Source organism: Castor canadensis, chromosome 8, assembly GCF_047511655.1.
Source record: "Castor canadensis chromosome 8, mCasCan1.hap1v2, whole genome shotgun sequence".
NCBI lineage: Eukaryota > Metazoa > Chordata > Mammalia > Rodentia > Castoridae > Castor > Castor canadensis.
Window position 1 is genome coordinate 150,101,493 of NC_133393.1, and position 17,739 is coordinate 150,119,231.

General features: G+C 42.4%; 1 protein-coding gene and 1 non-coding gene across 8 annotated transcripts in view; one reads left to right on the top strand and one right to left on the bottom strand.

Moving 5' to 3' along the window:
• Positions 1 to 17,739, top strand: part of Tnrc6b (trinucleotide repeat containing adaptor 6B) — a 232,192-nt gene that overhangs the window by 50,259 nt on the left and 164,194 nt on the right. For 5 of the 7 annotated variants that reach the window (XM_074084538.1, XM_074084540.1, XM_074084541.1 and 2 more), the window contains one exon: positions 14,096 to 14,170. The gene's annotated coding sequence lies outside the window, so the exon portion shown is untranslated. Of the gene's footprint in view, positions 1 to 9,868; positions 10,421 to 14,095; positions 14,171 to 17,739 lie in introns of those variants that run through there. The other 2 variants (XM_074084542.1, XM_074084539.1) reach the window with 2 other exon arrangements.
• On the bottom strand, positions 4,655 to 4,718 carry LOC141410654 (small nucleolar RNA SNORD78). Its single transcript, XR_012435479.1, has one exon. It is a non-coding gene; the product is annotated as a small nucleolar RNA SNORD78 (small nucleolar RNA).

Sequence of the window (17,739 nt, forward strand, 5' to 3'; positions counted from 1 at the left end):
AGCAAAAGAGGCATCTTCTAAACCTTGGCATCACCTTTACTCTTTCAGAAACACTTCTTCATGCTATTTCCCTGTTCTAGAATCTGAAATAAACCTGAAACGAAATTTATTTGATTAAACATCAACTGACAGTTGACACCCAACCGGTGAAGTTTCTCTTGTTTTGACTAAGTCAAATCTCATTACGACAGATGACTTTGCAAGTAGATCTCTGCATTACCAAATACTTTCATGGTCAAGCCAGTGACCTACTTTAAGCAGTACCCAATTTAACAATTCCAATTCAGCAGATTAATTTAGACAGCACTGTAGGACTTGTAGAATTTAATCTAAAGTACTGTAGTACATTTGTATAAAAGGACAGTCAATTTCTAAAGTTTAGCTTAAACCCTATTAAGAAATCTTGTTAATTGTGTATATGTCATTATTTTATGTCATTGTACATTATGCTTTCTCTATTTACCTTTTTCTTATGACAACTGTTTGGGCGAAAAACAAGGGGGAGAAGGAGTATACAAAAGAGTGAAAGAGTGATGGGCCAGGTATCGGTGGCCACACCTGTAATCCTAGCTATTTAGGAGGCAGAGATCAAGATAATCATGGTTCAGCGCCAGTCCCAGGCACATAGTTCGAGAGACCCCATCTTGGAAAAAACCCAATACAAGCTAGGCACCAGTGGCTCACGCCTGCAGTCCTAGCTACTCAGGAGGCAGAGATCAAGAGGATTGTGGCTCAAAGTCAGCCCAGGCAAATAGTTCACGAGACCCTATCTCGAAAAATTCTTCACAAAAATAGGGCTAGTGGAGTGGCTCAAGGTGAAGACCCTGAGTTCAAGTCACAGTACCACAAAAAAGCAAAGCAAAACAAAAAACCAATGTAAACCTGGACTGGCAGAGTGGTTCAAGCAATAAGAACGCCTGCCTAGCAAGCATGAATCCAAAAAAAGAAAGAGTAAGAGAGTGAGTGAATTTGATCAAAGTACAATGTATGTATGTATGGGTATATCACAATGAAACCCCTTTGTACAATTCACATATGCTAATAAAAAATAAACAAAAACAAGGAAGGGACTGTTACACCAAATATTCATGTTTGCAGTTATACCTTTTTATAGAATTTTATTTATTTATTTATTTGATGTTACTGAGGTTGAACTCAGATCCTCACGCTTGCTAGGCAGGCGCTCTACCATTTGAGCCACACCACCAGCCCTTATTTTTATTTTTAAAATTAAAGTTTGTTTTATTTTTCATTCTTACATTTGCAGTTATAAATGCAGATGAGGCCAGAGTGTGTGTTTGTACAGGTGGAATGAAATAAAGGACAATGAACTTGGGAGGTGGAGGCAGGAGTTTGGGAGATGGTGGCCAGCCTGGGCTGTATAGCAAGACTCTGTCTCAAAAAAAAAGAACAGTGAAAGCCTGTTCATGGTCTGTTGATCCTAGATTAGAAGATTAGTATAGAGAAGGCTGTTTGGGTTGTAGGGGGGTTGCTTTTTTGTTGTCTTCTTTCTTTTGGTGCTGGACTGAACCCAGGACATGTACCACTGAGCTACATCTCCTGCTGCAGTTTGTGTTTTCATATGTGACATTTTTATAAGATGTCTTGTTATACTTTATTTTTTTATATATAAAAAATGGTATTTATTAGACAGAAAGGAAAGGCTACAGCTAGAGAAGTGCAGTGGAATCCGGAAGCCAGTAGCTCCTACTTTATTCTTACATGACTTGGTTCCACATGTATGGGTGAGATTTTAAAGAGTTCAAACTTACAGCTATCTTTAAAAGAATGCCAATATATTCACATACACCAGAGGTATAATTAATACATCATAAAATTTACCACTTTAGGTATACATTAAAACATTTTTACTAAACTTACACAGCTGTGTGACCATCATCACCTAACTCAATTTTAGAACATTTCCATCAGCCCAAGAGATTCCTCTTGTGCATTTGGTGTGATCCCTGTTCCCTCTCCCTTCCCCAGGTAACCTCTAACTTACTTTCTGTCTCTATAGACTTGCCTTTTCTGGACAGGTCACTTAAATGGAATCATGCATATGCAATCTTTCAAGTCTGGCTTCTTTCACTGAGCACACTTTCCAAGATTCATCCACATTGTATTGTGACTAGTAGCTCCTTCCTTTGTATTGCTGAATGGTGTCCTACAGGGTATGTGTATCACAGTTCATCTACTCCCCAATTTATGCTCACCAGTAGGTTGGTTCCACTGTTCAGCTATGATGAGCCATGTTACTGTGAGCATGCATATGCACAAGTATTTGTTTTGATATTACATAAATCACTAACCAACCATAAACTAAATAAGAAATGTCTAAAAGTGAAAATTGGAAAATTCCATTGCAAAATATTTTAACCAGAAAACTAAAAATCTTACCTTAGATTACATCAGATAGTAATTTTACATTATATTAATTCTTTATTACCTCTTGAAGCCCATTTTAGACTTAAAGTCAACAACAATCCTGTTATTTTAGTAAGACAGTAAAACCTCATATAATGGAGTTTCACACTTGAAGAAAAGAGATTTCCATAGTAATTGTCATTTGGGCCCGACAGGTGTTGTAACAGGTAGATAGCACAAGTAGTAGTGGCCCTATTTGTTAGTACCTTAAAGGGAGGCTGCACCATATTCTCAGGTAATTGCTGCAGGAAACCCACCAAGACTCTACTTCCATTTTGTGGTGTGCACAGAATAGGCAGCACCAGAGGATCCCTCCATGTGATAGGATCCACATTTGGAGTCAGCTTATTCATTCCACAAATGCTCACCCAGCATCTACGATATGCAAAGCACTGGAAGCTAGAGATGGGAAAGATTTAGTCCCCACTGCAGAAATTAACTGTCTGTAAAAGCTTTGTATAAGGAAGGAAACAGTGTAATACTGGACAGTCAGAAGAGAAAGGGTATCTAATTGGTTCGGGGGTGGGCAACAGGAAGAAGGCTATCAAAGTTTACTACCACCATCACCACCACCACCACCTCCACTATTACTGGCTAACACTTACCAACTCCTTCCTCTGTCCCAGGCATCTCAGGCATTTTACTTATACATTTACCAATTTAATTTGTACTACAACCCCTTGAGACAGACAATATTCTTAGCTTGCTGTAGAGATGAGATCACATAGTCAATGGCAGATCTGGAATTTGGACAATGTAATCTGTGTCTTGAAAAGGTTTCCTATGAGAGAGACACCAGGCTGTGTCTTGATGAGCGTTTGCAGTTGGTCTGGCTGAATGGTGATTGGTAGGTTTACATAGTTTTCTAGACAGAGAAGTGTCATGAGTAAACGTGGTTGAGAGTGTGTGTGACGGACGACGTGTGAAAAAAAAGCTAGTGGCAAGGGATGAGATTAGAGCGACAGGCCTGGTCACTGAGGGAAGGGCTCAGCCTGCGCTGTGGGAATTTGGGTTCTGTGAGTTATACCAAAGATACCACTTTCCCTTTGCATTTTATTTTAAACCTTTGTATTGTGAAGTATGTCACACAGTCAGAAAAGTGTGTAAGGGTTGAGGATGGGCTCAGTGGTAGAATGCCTTCCTAGCATCCGCAAGGCCCTGGAGACCATTTTTAAAAAAAGATAAAAGATAAACTGCAAATGTACAACTTAGTGAATTATTTTAAAACAACCATCTTTAAGATGAGTGAATAGGACGTTGCGGAGACCCAGCAGACCCAGCTGGCCAAGGTCCCTCCTCTCCTGCCTGTAGGTAACTGCTCTTCTGATTTATTCTGCTTTCTACTTCAGTCACCCATGTATCTCAACACATCATGTTGAACCCTTGAGTCACAGGCTGCGCGTTCTTTGTATGTTTGCAGCATTCCTCCATGTTGCTCTTTGTAGCCTGTTCCTTCTTTTCACACCATAGGGTATGAACATTCAACAGTGTATTTACCATTCTACTGCTGAGAATATTTGGTATGGTCTCAGGTGGAGATGTCAAAGGATCAAATGACAGAAATTTATTTAAAGATCTTAATTGTGTTTTCTTTACTTCCCCATCCTCTCATGCTAGGGCTGAAACCCAGGGCCTCACACCTGCTGGGCAAGCACTTTACCACTGAGCTACCTTCTAGTCTGTATCCATTTTTTTCATAATTGGTGTTTTCTTGTGTTCTGCTTAAGAAATCCTTTCTTACCCCTAGCTTATAAAAACACTATTCCAGCCAAGCGCCAGTGGCTCACAACTGTAATCCTAGCTCCCCAGGAGACGGAGATCAGGAGGATCACAGTTCAAAGCAAGCCCTGGGGAAATAGTTCTTAAGACCCTATCTCAAAAAATACCCAACACAAAAACAGGACTGGCAGAGTGGTTGAAGTGGTAGAGTACCTGCCCAGCAAGCACAAAGCCCTGAGTTCAAATCCCAGTACCACCAAACACATACTTCATAAGATCTCAAAATTTTTCATATTTAGGTATATAATTCATCTGGAATTTTGTTACTGCTTCTCTGTCTTCAAGATTTTTTTTAAATGTTTTGTCCAGAATTTCCTGCAGAAACCTCTCTCCCTCCCTTCCTCTCCCCCTTTCCTCCCTCTTTCTTCCTTCTCAGTCATAAAAACAAAAGAACTTTTACTAATATACACAGTGTCATTAAATCCCTCTCAGAATTGTTTGTTATTGCGTCCTCAGTGTTAAGTTGTCTACGTGCTCATTGCAGGTCAGATATTTGATCAACATTATTACCTCATAATCTTTTAAAGTTTCGATTTCACTTTGATGTGAAAATAATCTGTGTTCAGGGCTCTGGGTTCAGTCTCCAGCGTGCGCACGTGCACGCACACACACACACCAAGTCTGTCTTGTTAAGGAGTCTTAATATATTTACTTAAAAAATAACAAAGGACTGTATACTATATACTATAGACTCATGGCTGTTTGTGGTTTTTTGTATTGTATTTGTCATTGAAGAGACCAAAGCTTCTCTCGGGCATGAGATTCTGTTAGCCGACAACTGGCTGTGTTCAATGAACACAGTTACACTCATATTCATTGTAGGGTAACTTCAGAAACACACAAGAAAAATTTCAGTGAGAGAATACATGCTATCAAACAAGACTTAATAATAAAACAGGCTAGCCATGGTAATGGTGACCCCCCCCTTTCTGTTTACCTATAAATTTAAACCTCTCTTTTGGCCAGAGATGGGCTGTATGCAAACCACATCCAGAATGCTTTTAGTTTGTGCCACAAAATCTGAAGAATATGTCTCCCATTTATGGCAACTAGATCCGTGACATACGATGCTCCAGGAACTGTTTTTACAGCAAGCAGGATGCACGGGGACAGAAGAGCAAACTCACATGATCGTTGGCAGGGAGAAACTGGCTGCCTGCTGATGTTAAATTTGCTTTTGAAGACAGCCAGATCAAGAAGTGCCTGAGACTTCGGCTGCAGCAGGGAGAGGGTTTTGCAGTTAGTAAACACAGCCTTGGGAAGCATGGCAAGGCAGTTGCTGGTGAGCCATTTCCAGCTTCCAGCAGCAGAGTGTGGGAGGGGTGGGGCCGGTGTGTGCCTCCAGCGAATGTTGCTCAGGGCAGTAGAGGCTCCCTGGAGGCAGAGAGGCTTCTGTGGGGAGAGGCTCGTGCCTTGCAGCACCACGCTGTCTTGCCTGGCCCTCCTCTGTCTGTGAATTTACTAGGGAGTAAGTTAGCTTCCCCAGCATTAAGAGTGTTTGTCTTCTTGGAAGTTAGGGACCTAAGCCACACACTTCCTCCTTCTTCAGCTCTTGCTTTAACCACTTTCTCTACCTTTTCATGAATGATTCCCAAAATGTTATCTGGGGATCTCCCCTTCCCACTATCTGAGACCCTGTCAGGGGGTCGTTGAGATACCAGCTAATTTATATTGGGGTGCAGTGTATCTTTTTAACTTATTCTCTCCTGAGGGCACATTGGAGTTTTCCAGAGGTTACAGGACATGTACTACAGCAGACTGAAAGCAAAAGCACAGGCTAGGATCCAATTGTAGTCTCTCTCTATTTTTTATTTTTTGGTGTCACTGGGATTTGAACCAGAGCTTGTTAGTCAGGAGCTCTGTCACTTGAGCCATGCCTCCAGACATTTTTGCTTTAGTTATTTTTTAGATAAGGTCTTACATTTTTGTCCATTTGGGCTCCTACTGTGACCCTCTTGCCTTGTTTCTCCAGCTGTCATTTCTCTTAAGCCAGACATTAAAGAATCCTTTGAAATAGCAAAATTCAAAATTTGAAAATGTGATAGTTTATTATTGGTAGCTTTTAATGATCTAATAAATATTTTAGATGTTTTATAGTTTCACTTTTTTAGTATGATAAATATTGATAATTCTATGCAACATGAATGAAAGCACTTTGGGGGTCCTCAGTAGTTTTTGAGTGAAATGGGTTGTGAACCACCACTTTATTTTTTATTTATTTATTTATTTTATTCATAATGTACATACAATGTTTGGGTCATTTCTCTCCCCTTCCCCCCGCCCCCTCCCTTAACCACCCCCCTTCCCCTCCCCCCTCGCTTCCAGGCAGAAACTATTTTGCCCTTATCTCTAATTTTGTTGAAGAGAGAGTATAAGCAATAATAGGAAGGACAAAGGGTTTTTGCTAGTTGAGATAAGGATAGCTATACAGGGAGTTGACTCGCATTGCTTTCCTGTACATGTGGTTACCTTCTAAATTAATTCTTCTCAAACTAACCTTTTCTCTAGTTCCTGGTCCCCTTTTCCTATTGGCCTCTGTCGCTTTAAGGTATCTTCATTAGTTTCTCTGTGTTGAGGGCAACAAATGCTATCTAGTTTTTTAGGTGTCTCGCCTATCCTCATACCTCCCTTGTGTGCTCTCGCTTTATCATGTGATCAAAGTCCAGTCACCTTGTTGTGTTTGCCCTTGATCTAATGTCCACATATGAGGGAGAACATATGATTTTTGGTCTTTTGGGCCAGGCTAACCTCACTCAGAATAATGTTCTCCAGTTCCATCCATTTACCTGCGAATGATAACATTTTGTTCTTCTTCATGGCTGCATAAAATTCCATTGTGTATAAATACCACATTTTCTTGATCCATTCGTCAGTAGTGGGGCATCTTGGCTGTTTCCATAACTTGGCTATTGTGAATAGTACTGCAATAAACATGGGTGTGCAGGTGCCTCTGGAGTAACCTGTGTCACAGTCTTTTGGGTATATCCCCAAGAGTAGTATTGCTGGATCATATAGTAGATCTATGTTTAGATTTTTAAGTAGCCCCCAAATTTTTTTCCAGAGTGGTTGTACTAGTTTACATTCCCACCAGCAGTGTAAGAGGGTTCCTTTTGCCCCCGCATCCTTGCCAACACGTGTTGTTAGTGGTATTGCTTATGATGGCTATTCTAACAGGGGTGAGGTGGAATCTTAGTGTCGTTTTAATTTGCATTTCCTTTATTGCTAGGGATGGTGAGCATTTTTTCAGGCCATTTGAATTTCTTCTTTTGAGAAAGTTCTGTTTATGAACCACTACTTTAAATACTGTCGATTTTAGTTGGCATCCCAGTTTCTCTCTGTGAAAGTGGCATAGATTGTCCAGATCACCATTTTTTGTGCCTTTTGTAAACTTCTGTGTCAACAGCTTAGAGCTTAGCTTTCTTCTTATTTACTGAGTAAGTCATTAGGGATCATGTATTAGGTGAGATTTCTTCACTGTGCACAGCATAAACAGTTGTTAGTGATTATTTGTGTTAATCTTCCATATCAGTGTCAAATTCACTGGTTTGTGTAAGGAGCAATGTACATGTAAAATTTTGTGAACAAACAATAGAAATAGCTATTTGATTAAAGAGCATAAATTAATACACAATATGGAATGAAGATAAAAGTTTTTTTAGTTTTTTTTTTTTCTTTTTTTTTTGGTGTTATTGGGGCTTGAACTCAGGGTCTACACCTTGAGTCACTCTACCAGCCCTTTTTTTGTGACGGGTTTTTTTCAAGATAGAGTCTTGCAAACTATTTGCCTGGGCTGGCTTTGAACTGCAATCCTTCTGATCTCTGACTCCTGAATAGCTAGGATTACAGGTGTGAGCCACCAGTGCCTGGCACAGAAGCATTCTTATCAAACCAAGTGTGGAGGTACATGTCTGTAATCCCAGCACTTGGAAGACTGAGGCAGGATTGAGAGTTCAAGGTCATTCTGAGTTAAATAGCAAGTTCAAGTCTAGGAAGAACAACAAACAAACAAGTGAACAGCATTCTCATGTGACCAAGAGTAGCTTTGGAACCTGGCCCTAGACTCTTGCTCTGGAAATTTGCAGGCATTCAGTGAAGCTGACCAAGTCACGTTGAGTGTTCTTTACTGCTGTTCGTTCTGCCCATCTCCACCTGACCTGCAGGACTTGCAGTTTTTTGTGTTCAGGTTTTCAGAAGCAGGCTTGCCTTCTCAAGCCCTTTCTATCAAAGACATGACAAACTGTCCTGGGGCTAGTCTGGAGGACAGAAGTGAGTTAAGGTCACTAGGCTAGTAGCCCAAGGTGGGGCAAATTCATTCCTGCTTCAGTCTGGGTTTGTTTTTCCTAGGCAACCTTCCCTAACTTGGAAGGTAGAAGAATAAATGTAACAGTTTTTAGGCCAGGATCCTGCCTTCTAGAAGTACCAAAGCTTTTTGAGAGCTTCCTGAGAGCACTGCTGCTCTCAGGAAGTCTGTGGGTTCCATGCAAGTAGCACACTAGCCTGATACATTGGTTTTTGTTTTGGAGACCCAGGTATTACAACTGGCAAGCAGAAGCCTTATGAGTAAGCTGGGAATATTGTATTGAGTTGACCGTATTTTTTTTTCCTGAAAGTGTATGTGTTTATTCCACAGAGTTTATTGAGAATGTCCTTGGGCTAGCACTGTATTAAATGATTGTGATGCAGTGATAAATAAGACTTAGACTCTGCCTTCAGGAAGGTTCTAACCTAGTAATAGTACACAGGCACGTCAGCAAGTGGAGGATTGGTAAGTGCCATTGCTAACTCAGAAGAAGGACCCATCCAGCCCACCTGTGAGAAGAGAGGCATTAGAAAGACTTCCAGAGAAGGTTTTCTAGGCAGCTGCAAGTCCAGAAGTTTGTCTGTCTTGTGAGTGCTTCCAAGAGGAAATGCTTGCACACCAAACTGTGTGGCACTCTAGGGAAACAGAGAATAGTGTGGCTTTGTAAGATGAAGCCAGAGAGGTGTTCAGGGACCAAGCTTTGGATGATGCACAGTGGAAATTGGATTTGGTTAGTCATTAATTGTGCTTTCTGAAGGTCATTCCAATGGTGGTGGTGAGTGGGTATTGAGGGTAAGAAAACCAGTAGAAAAAACTAGAATAAAACTAACGAGAACCGAGGCAGTCAGTGGTAGCAGGAATAGGCAAGAAAGAATACACTGGAATCGTGATTAGAGTTGACAAAGTTTGTGAGAGGAAGGAGCTAATGATGTTACCAGATTTCTGGTTTGAGTGGGAGGACAGTATTTGGAGTGAGGTGAGGGGGAGAGAGAGCACACTTTGGGGCCAGCTGTTTGAGTTGTGGGTGCATTGAGTTTTAGGACCTGTGGTACAGGGAGTGGAGAAGTCTACTGGCATTAGGCAGTCATGAGAGGGTTCTGGAGATTGTAAGAAAGGTCAGCACCAGAGAGACTTGGGGGCATCAGGTAGAGAGGGCATTTACATCTGTTAGAAAGGATGAGGACATTGGGACCACAGATGGAAAGTGCTTTTTCAAGAAGCATGACTTGGGGAGGAAAGAGGGGAGCTAGTGTTCAGGAATGGGCAGGCTCCGACACTGATCTGGAGTGGTCTGGAACTGCCAAGCAGCATTTCCAGGCCTTAGAACGGTAGTGAATCTCTCATGCCTGGGTGGTTAAATAAATACATCAGCCTGTGGCCCCTGTGCTCATTAGGCATTTGATATTATTTATAGTACTTAATATAGTAGGTACCTTTGTCCTACCTGGGCCAGCTGCCCCCTTCCCAGTACAGCACCCCCATCCTTCAGTCTCCTAGAAGACAGTCCTGGCCTCCTTGCTGGCGTTTTGTGCCTCTCACATCTGCTGCTTCTCTTTACACATCACTTCTGCATGTCTTGCTTAAAGTTAGGCCAATTCCAAGGATGCAGTTTTCCAGTGTTATTTGTGACTCAGTTAAAATTTTATACTGGCTGAATGTGGTGGTTCACACCTGTAATCCCAGCACACAGGAAGCCGAGGTAGGAGATCATGAGCTCTAGGCCAGCCAGGGTCTATAACAAGACCCTGATCCAAAAAAAAAAAAAGGTTTGTATTGTTTTCTTCCTTTCTTTTGTGTGTGTGTTTTGGGATTTTTTTTTTTATTTTTATTTTTTGGTTTTTGTTTTTGCAGGGCTGGAGTATGCCATAATCTCTAACAGTCTGCATCCCAAGAATTATCAAACTGGTGGTAGTGGTGAGTCCTAGGAGGCATGGATAGGGAATTAAAATTAAAACGACTCATGCTGCTTAATCAGGTTTGAAAATAAAAACCCTGTCATATCAGAGCTGATACTAGGAAAGAACATGTAGCTTATAGAATGTGCATGTCTTTCACCTTGCCATATTCCTTAGAGAAGACTTAGTTCTAATTATACTCTGAGAGTTCAGTTAGGTACTTGGCTTGGAGGAGCTCTTAAGTCTACCTGCAGTGTAGCAGGGCTTGGGGGTTGATTAGTCCAAAATCCATTTAACCAAGACCAAGTTTGACTGATCTGCAAGAGAGTAGAGAAGCCTGGAGCAGTTTATGGCTGACCACCGTGACTGTCCACCGTGACTGTACGGATCCGCGGGAGGGTTGCAGAGCACTGCTGGTCACTTCAGAATGGCGTTTTGAAGGAATTTGCCACTATTCCTTCATTAGAAGGAAAATGGTGCTGTAGTTAACTTCATCTCAGTAACTTTAAGTGTTGATTTTAGAATTAATTTCTATTCCTAGTGTTAGGTCGACACTGATGGGAAGGCCAAATTGGAGCCAAATAAATAAGCAAGCAGGCTTTAAAACACCTAGTGCTGCACAACAAGTAATGAAGCTGTTCTAAAAAAAACTGGATTCAAGAATACTTGGAAGCTGGGCATGGTTGTGTATACTGTAGTCTCAGCTACATGGGAGGCTGAGATGTGACAGTCACTTGAACCTGGGAGTGTAAGGCCATCCTATCTTTTTAAAAAAAATTTTTGGTGGTACTAGGGTTTGAACTAGGGCTTCATATTTTCTAAGCAAGCACTCTACCACTTGAGCCATACCTCCAACCCTTTTTGCTTTAGTTATTTTTCAAGTAGGGTCTTGCTATTTTGCTCAGGCCAGCCTCAGATTGCAGTCTTCCTGTGTTTGCCTCCCAAATTGCTGGAGTTAAAAGCATGAATTACCATACCCAGCCTACTTGTTGAGATGGAGTCTCACTTTTTTTTGCCTGTGCTGGCCTCAAACTGCAAGCCTCCTGATGTCTGCCTCTAAAGTAGATGGGATTATAGGTATAAAATCACCACTCCTAGCCATACCCCATCTCTTAAAAAAAAAAAAAACCCACATACTTGGAGAATTGCCTACTTTGCTTTACCATAACTCCTGATTTCCCCAGTGAATGTCAGCAAGTGTCTTGAGACCCCGAAATAAGCAGGTAGAGGACTGGGTTAGTCCTAAATGTGACTGTTTAGGACATATTTGCTAACAAGAGCTACTTTATGAAGCTGATACAGAGTTTGGACTGATGGTAAGTCTAGAAAAGGCATTGTGGTTCATCCTGCATAGAAACTTATTCGGAGCTAAAATTTGTCAGTGTTCTTCTTCTGATTGTCTGTGTTCTTCTGATTGTCTGTGGTTGACCAAAAAAAATTAATCCAGTCATTCTCTGAGATGCCAAGGGTTACACGTAACTACAAAGCTCCGAGTCCTCCATCTTGGAAAGTGCAGCTAACTTTCACCAGTGCCATTCGATGGGGAAATACCACACTGAGGTGGTGAATTCCTGGGATCCCATTGGGGTTCGGTTCGGCTTACAATTATTTAACCTCTCACCAAACTCAAAGATGTGTAAGACACAGTCCTGGCTATGAGGGAGCTCCTGTTGAGTACAGAAGACAGACCCATGTCTGTACCGATCTAACATGACTTACCTTGGAGGAAGAGTCCGGTCCAGCCATGGAGGGATGGAGAGTTCCTAGGGAGAAATGTGGAGGCAAATAAAAGAGGGGCACAAGAGACTTAGCAAGGGCTCTCAGCAGATGTTGGTGCCTGTGTGATGGGCCCGGAGACCACAGTGTGGCTCACATGAGCAGAGTGGGAAGAGAAGTGGATTGGAAAGTTCTTGGTAAAAGTTTCCCTTAGAGTAATAGTTAGTTATTGACTGAATTTAAGCCATGGTGTATACAAAGGTCGCATTTGCTTTTGAGAAAGAAAGACTGCATGACAAACAGCATGTGTAGTAAGAGGTAGGGAGAATGATTAAAACATTTCTCATTTTCCTCACACCACCATTGCATGTGAGATTTATTGATTCAAGCAGCATTAAATGCAGCAAGCAGAGCTTGTTATCACCAAGCAGAGGTGATAACAGATAAGAAGGTGACTTAGTGTTCTCAATACTCTCTTCAACACCACCACAGACATGGTGATATAGTATAGACCTAAAGCCTGGGGAATGGCATGAGCTCTCCTGGACAGAGCTTTAGGTTGGTTGTGAAACAGGGGCAACACTGCAGGTGGTGATAGTGTTCTGATGGCAGTGCCAGTGTTGATCACGGAGAGCTTCACCAGCTTTGCCGGGCTTGCTGTTGCTTGCCACCTTCACACACAGCAGGTGCAGCCTGAACAGTAGTGCCTCTGGCTCTTGTTGCTGCCACTGTCAAATGAAGGCACTAGATGTATCTTTACGTCTGTTTACTAATGTAGACGTGAATATATATTTCACAGAGGGACGGTCTGCCAGGAAAGAAATGAAATTGTCACTGAATTTGTTAGTAACTTCTATGAATTGATCTTGAAGAAGCCATTCCAGCATTGGATTGGGGCAGATAGAGTAGGACTAGGGGACCAATTAAAAGGTCACGAGGGGTAAATGACGACAATGGAAGATTTGTGAGTGGGTCTGAGATGCAAATTTTGGTAGCAGAAATGTCAGAACTTGCTGATGCGTAAAGTTAAGGGCAAACCTCTTGAGCTAAGCCCTTGATGAAGACAGTGGAGAAGGGAAGAAACAGTCTGGACAGGTTGAAAGTGGACTTTGGGTCAAGTTGAGTCTGAAGTGATTATGAGATATCCAGATGGAGATGTTCAAAAGGCAGTTTGGTATTTGGGGGGTAGAACAAATAATGTAAAATAAGAAATAGTAAAGGTTTAACCAGGCATAGTGTTACTGCCTATAATCCCAGTACTTGGGAGGCTGAGACAGGAAGATCATGATTTTGAGGCCCAGCCAGGCTACTTAGGAAGACCTTGTCTCAAAAAAAAAAAAAATTAAATAAAGTAAAGGTTTGATGTAGATTTTAATGTCTCCTCCAAAAGTGGTCAGTTCATGTTTGCTTTTTCCTTCGGTGCTGGAAATGGAACCCAGGGCTGCAGTCATGCCAGGCAAGTGTTCACCACTGAGCTTAACTTCCAGCCTTTAGTCCACATTTTTAATAACCACTTCCTTTGATTGAGTGGGTGTTTGGTGCCCTGCCCTATACTCAGTGTTTTACACATATTTCATCTAAACTTCAAAAGAACCCTCTGAAGCCAGGCATGGTGGTACACATCTGTAATCCCAACTTCTCAGGAGGCAGAGGTAGGAAGAACATGTGTTTGAGGCCAGCCTGGATTACAAAGTGAGACTCTCTCAAAAACAATATAAAAACCAAAACATCTAGGGGCATAGCTCCAGAAGTAGAGCACCTGCCTAGCTTGTGCAAGGACTGGGTTCAATTTCTAGTACTGTTGAGTGGTGGGGGAAGGCTGAAGAAGATGCTGTTTCTGTCCAGCATTGGACAGGAAGCTGAGAGTTTCAAAAGTTAGGTCAGCTGGGATTCAGATGAGGCTGCCTGCCTGCTCTGCTGCTTTCCCAGCTGTCTTGCCTTGAGCATGTGGCTCATTGTGATTTTTCTTTCTTTTCAGGGGTTTTGACTTTTTGCACTGAATGTAACCTAGACTAATCGTCTTGGGCTTGTGTTGCCCAGGATACTGTCAAAGGTAAGTTTTTATAATTTATATCCTCCATGTATTGGCAATAAAACAGTATTTGTCTTAAAAAGAAGGAAAATATATTATGATGTTGCTTCTTTCCAGCCTTATAGAAAGATATTTGAAGTGGCCATCACATCAGCCCTTTGCATTCCTGCTTTGTTAGTTCCCTTTATTTTTAATTAGTTAATTATTTGTTTTTGCAATACTAGGGATTGTACCCAGGGCCTTGTGCATGCTAGGTAAGTCTCTACCACAGGAGCTATGCTCTCAGCCCTTTCGTTTTTGAAACAGAGTTCCTGGGCTACCCTCAAATTTATGATCCTCTTGCTTCTGCCTTCCGAGTAGCTAGGATTGCAGGTGTATGCCACTAAGCTTGGCTATGGTAGTTCTCTTTAAAATGAACTGGTTTTGGGGCTCGGTGGTGCAATTCAGTGGTTGCATGCTTGCTTATAATTCAAGAGGCCTGGGTTTCATCCCTGGGACCATGTGTGCATGCACACCTCCACTAGGCCCCATCTCTTAGAGGTTTTGCTACCTCCTAGTAGCACCTCTTGGGGCCAAGCCTTTACTGTATGGACCTTTGGGGGACATTTAAGATCCAGACTGTACCAGGTATGGTGTGGGATGTGCACAGATAGACATTAGCATGTCTTGTGGAGAGAATGGAAAGATTTGTCTGAGTGCAGTGCTGCAGACTGGGCATTGGCAGTGACAAGGTTGGCTAGGGCTTCAAAAGGAAAGATATGTTACTAATAGGAGAGTTGGGAAGGTAGGGCTGATATGGAACAAGGAACTTGATTCAGAGGAGAAAAATCTTAGATGTAAGTTGGGATAGAACAGAACCCTGCCCAAGTTCTGAATCAACAGAGATATAGGTCAGAGGAAAAAGGCAGGCAGAGATCAAAATATCACTTTTGTTACAAACATTATTGACATAGGAGAACTGGCTTGTATCTGAGGGCAAGTAGGTGTCTTAATTCTGAACTCCAGGACCTAGCAGGTTTATTCAGCCAGCAGCACTAGCCTGAGATAGGCCTGCCTCCTGGAAGAAGGGAAGAACAGAGCAGAATAGGTGGCTCCTGGGGCAAGATGCAACGGAGAGGCTGGAATGTCCGAGTTCAGTTTCTGTTTCTAAATATGCTAATCAGAAAAGTTACTTCACACTGACAGTGTGAGTCAGGGATATGATGAGGTCAATAATAACAAAAACTTGATATTGAGGACTGGGTACATGACTCAAGTGGTTGGGTGTTTGCTTAGCAAGTGTGAGGCCCTGCGTTCAAACCTCAGTACCACCAAAAAAAAAAAAAAAAAAGATACTGTCTCTTGTGGAAGGAACCATCAAAAGTGGGGGAAAGGTTTTCCTTCTGAGGTTCCCCAGCTTTTTTGTCTCTTAGTTCACCAGTCTTAACTAGTGAGTCTAGGTCAGCCAGGGCATACCTAGCCCCTTCCTTCCTTTCTTCCTTCCTCGTATGAGGTTCAGTCAGAAACCTCTTAATTTCTGTTTCCTCTTTGAAACACCTCTGTATGTCTAGCACAAACAGTTTAAAGGAAGCGCTTCACTGGCATGTAATACGTGTGCCATTTCAAGTTCAGCTTCCTGGTAGCTTACATGCAGTTTTCTGATGTTTAAAAACCCTATATGACGAAAGTTTTTATTCCCTATGGTCTAATCTTTGTCTCAACCGTGCTGCTTAGGAAAAGCTGTGCTGGCATAATTCAAGGTCAAGCAGCAGCCTCTGTACACTGAAGCCACCCCAGCATGCTTATGCCCTTTGCTGAGGCCAGAACAGCTGGCATTTGCTGCTAGGCCAGAGTGACCAGTGTATGCTGAGGTGACCTGCGCAGATGATGTTTAGTTTAGATGAGTTTTAGGTACTGACACCACCACTGCAGCTGTCTTGTAGCTTATTTCTTGGTGAGACCTGCAAAGCCCCCAAGCCTCTGCTAAGGCTTCCAGCATAGTGCATGCAGCCTTGTCTCTATAGAAACAGCCACTTACCTGACGACAAAGTTGCCATAACTACAGTTACTGCTAAAGTCAAAATACGCTGGTCTATGGTTTATAAGGCTCAGTAATTAAAAGTGAGTACACAGCTGTAAATACTCATGTGGCCTAATGTATAAGAAAACACTTTTCCCTTCACAAAAGTCCAGGCCCCAACAGAAACCTCAAAAATTCCACAAGTATTTTATGCTCCCAAATTTTAGTTCATGTCTGTTCATCAAGATATCAGTCCCACACACCGGAGATTAGTAAATAGCACTGCCCCTCTCTTGGCTGATCTATACGCCAGTTGAGAAATGAGGTAGAAAAGAGTGACATTTGAAAGACCAGAGTGTTGCTCCTGTCGCTAACAAAGCTGTGTTGGAGAACGTGGCTTCCATGCACAAGCAAGTGAACTTCTCAGGCTTGAACCTTGAAACCCAGCAGACGGACCACGTGGGGGGGTGGGAGGGTTCTGCGAAAGTTGATGGGTGCAGAGCCCAGGAGAATGCCTCTTCTCCAGAGCTGCTTCCAAAAGGATGAGAGAGGTGGGACTGGGATCTGTGTGCCTTGTTCCTCCCTCCAAACTCACCATTCAGGCCAGCTTCTGTATCTCCTCTGGGACAGGAGAGGAAGGAAGCATTCCTCGTGGAGCCGTAGTCACGGGGAAATGACGGAGAGGTAACTGGGGATATGAGCCCATCGGAGAGTACAAATTTAGAGTAGAGGAGGCTTCAAGAGTGGACTCCATGTGTGTGTACTAAGGACCTATTGTACACTAAGTACAGATATATTACCATTTAATCCTCAGGAAGATGATTGTTCCCAAGTTTCCTTCAGGAGTCTGAGCCTGATACAAATAGTCATTTTCTCAAAGTCACACATTAATAAGCATTGATGTCAGTCTAACTGTTTGGTTATAGCTACAGCTGTCTCTCTAGGCTTGTCCACTGCATTTTGCCCCTTTGGGCCTAGCAGTGGTAAGGTTGCCCACTCTTGCCAGGCACTGGGCAGTTCATTTGGTCTCTCTTAATTACTTCTGTTTCAGTGTTGGAAAGTTGAGGGCTGGAGTAGTCGAGAAGGTAAGATTTAATTGGACCTTGACAAATGGTAGGATCTTGTGAGGAGATGATGGATTTTAAGAAGTGAGTATAGTGGCAAAAGTCTTGGTTAAAGCCTAGGAAGCAGAGGGTAAGAGGAATGAGGGGAGGTGCCAGTGCCTATTATTGGAGGTGGGAAGAGGAGTTAATGAGTGAGAAGAACACTGAGTGTCAGAGAAGGGAAAATTGTCATAGTCGGGCAAGTCAGGCTAGAAAGAGTTGTAAGAAAAATAGAAGGGCAAAATATGAGAATCCAAAAAGGGTGAAGGTGGAAAAGCTATAGCTAAAGAAGTCTGACAGATGAGAGTGGTGGCCTTTCATATAGGAACACACCACTTGTAGCCTCCTTCCTCTCCTGCTCCCCTGTTTACTGTCCTACCTATCACCACTGGTGCAGCATAACCAGTAGCCAGAGGAGGCCAGGGATGGAACCCAATTCCAGGGGAAATTTGGATCTAGACGGTGGGTGGAGAGGAAATCACACTGTT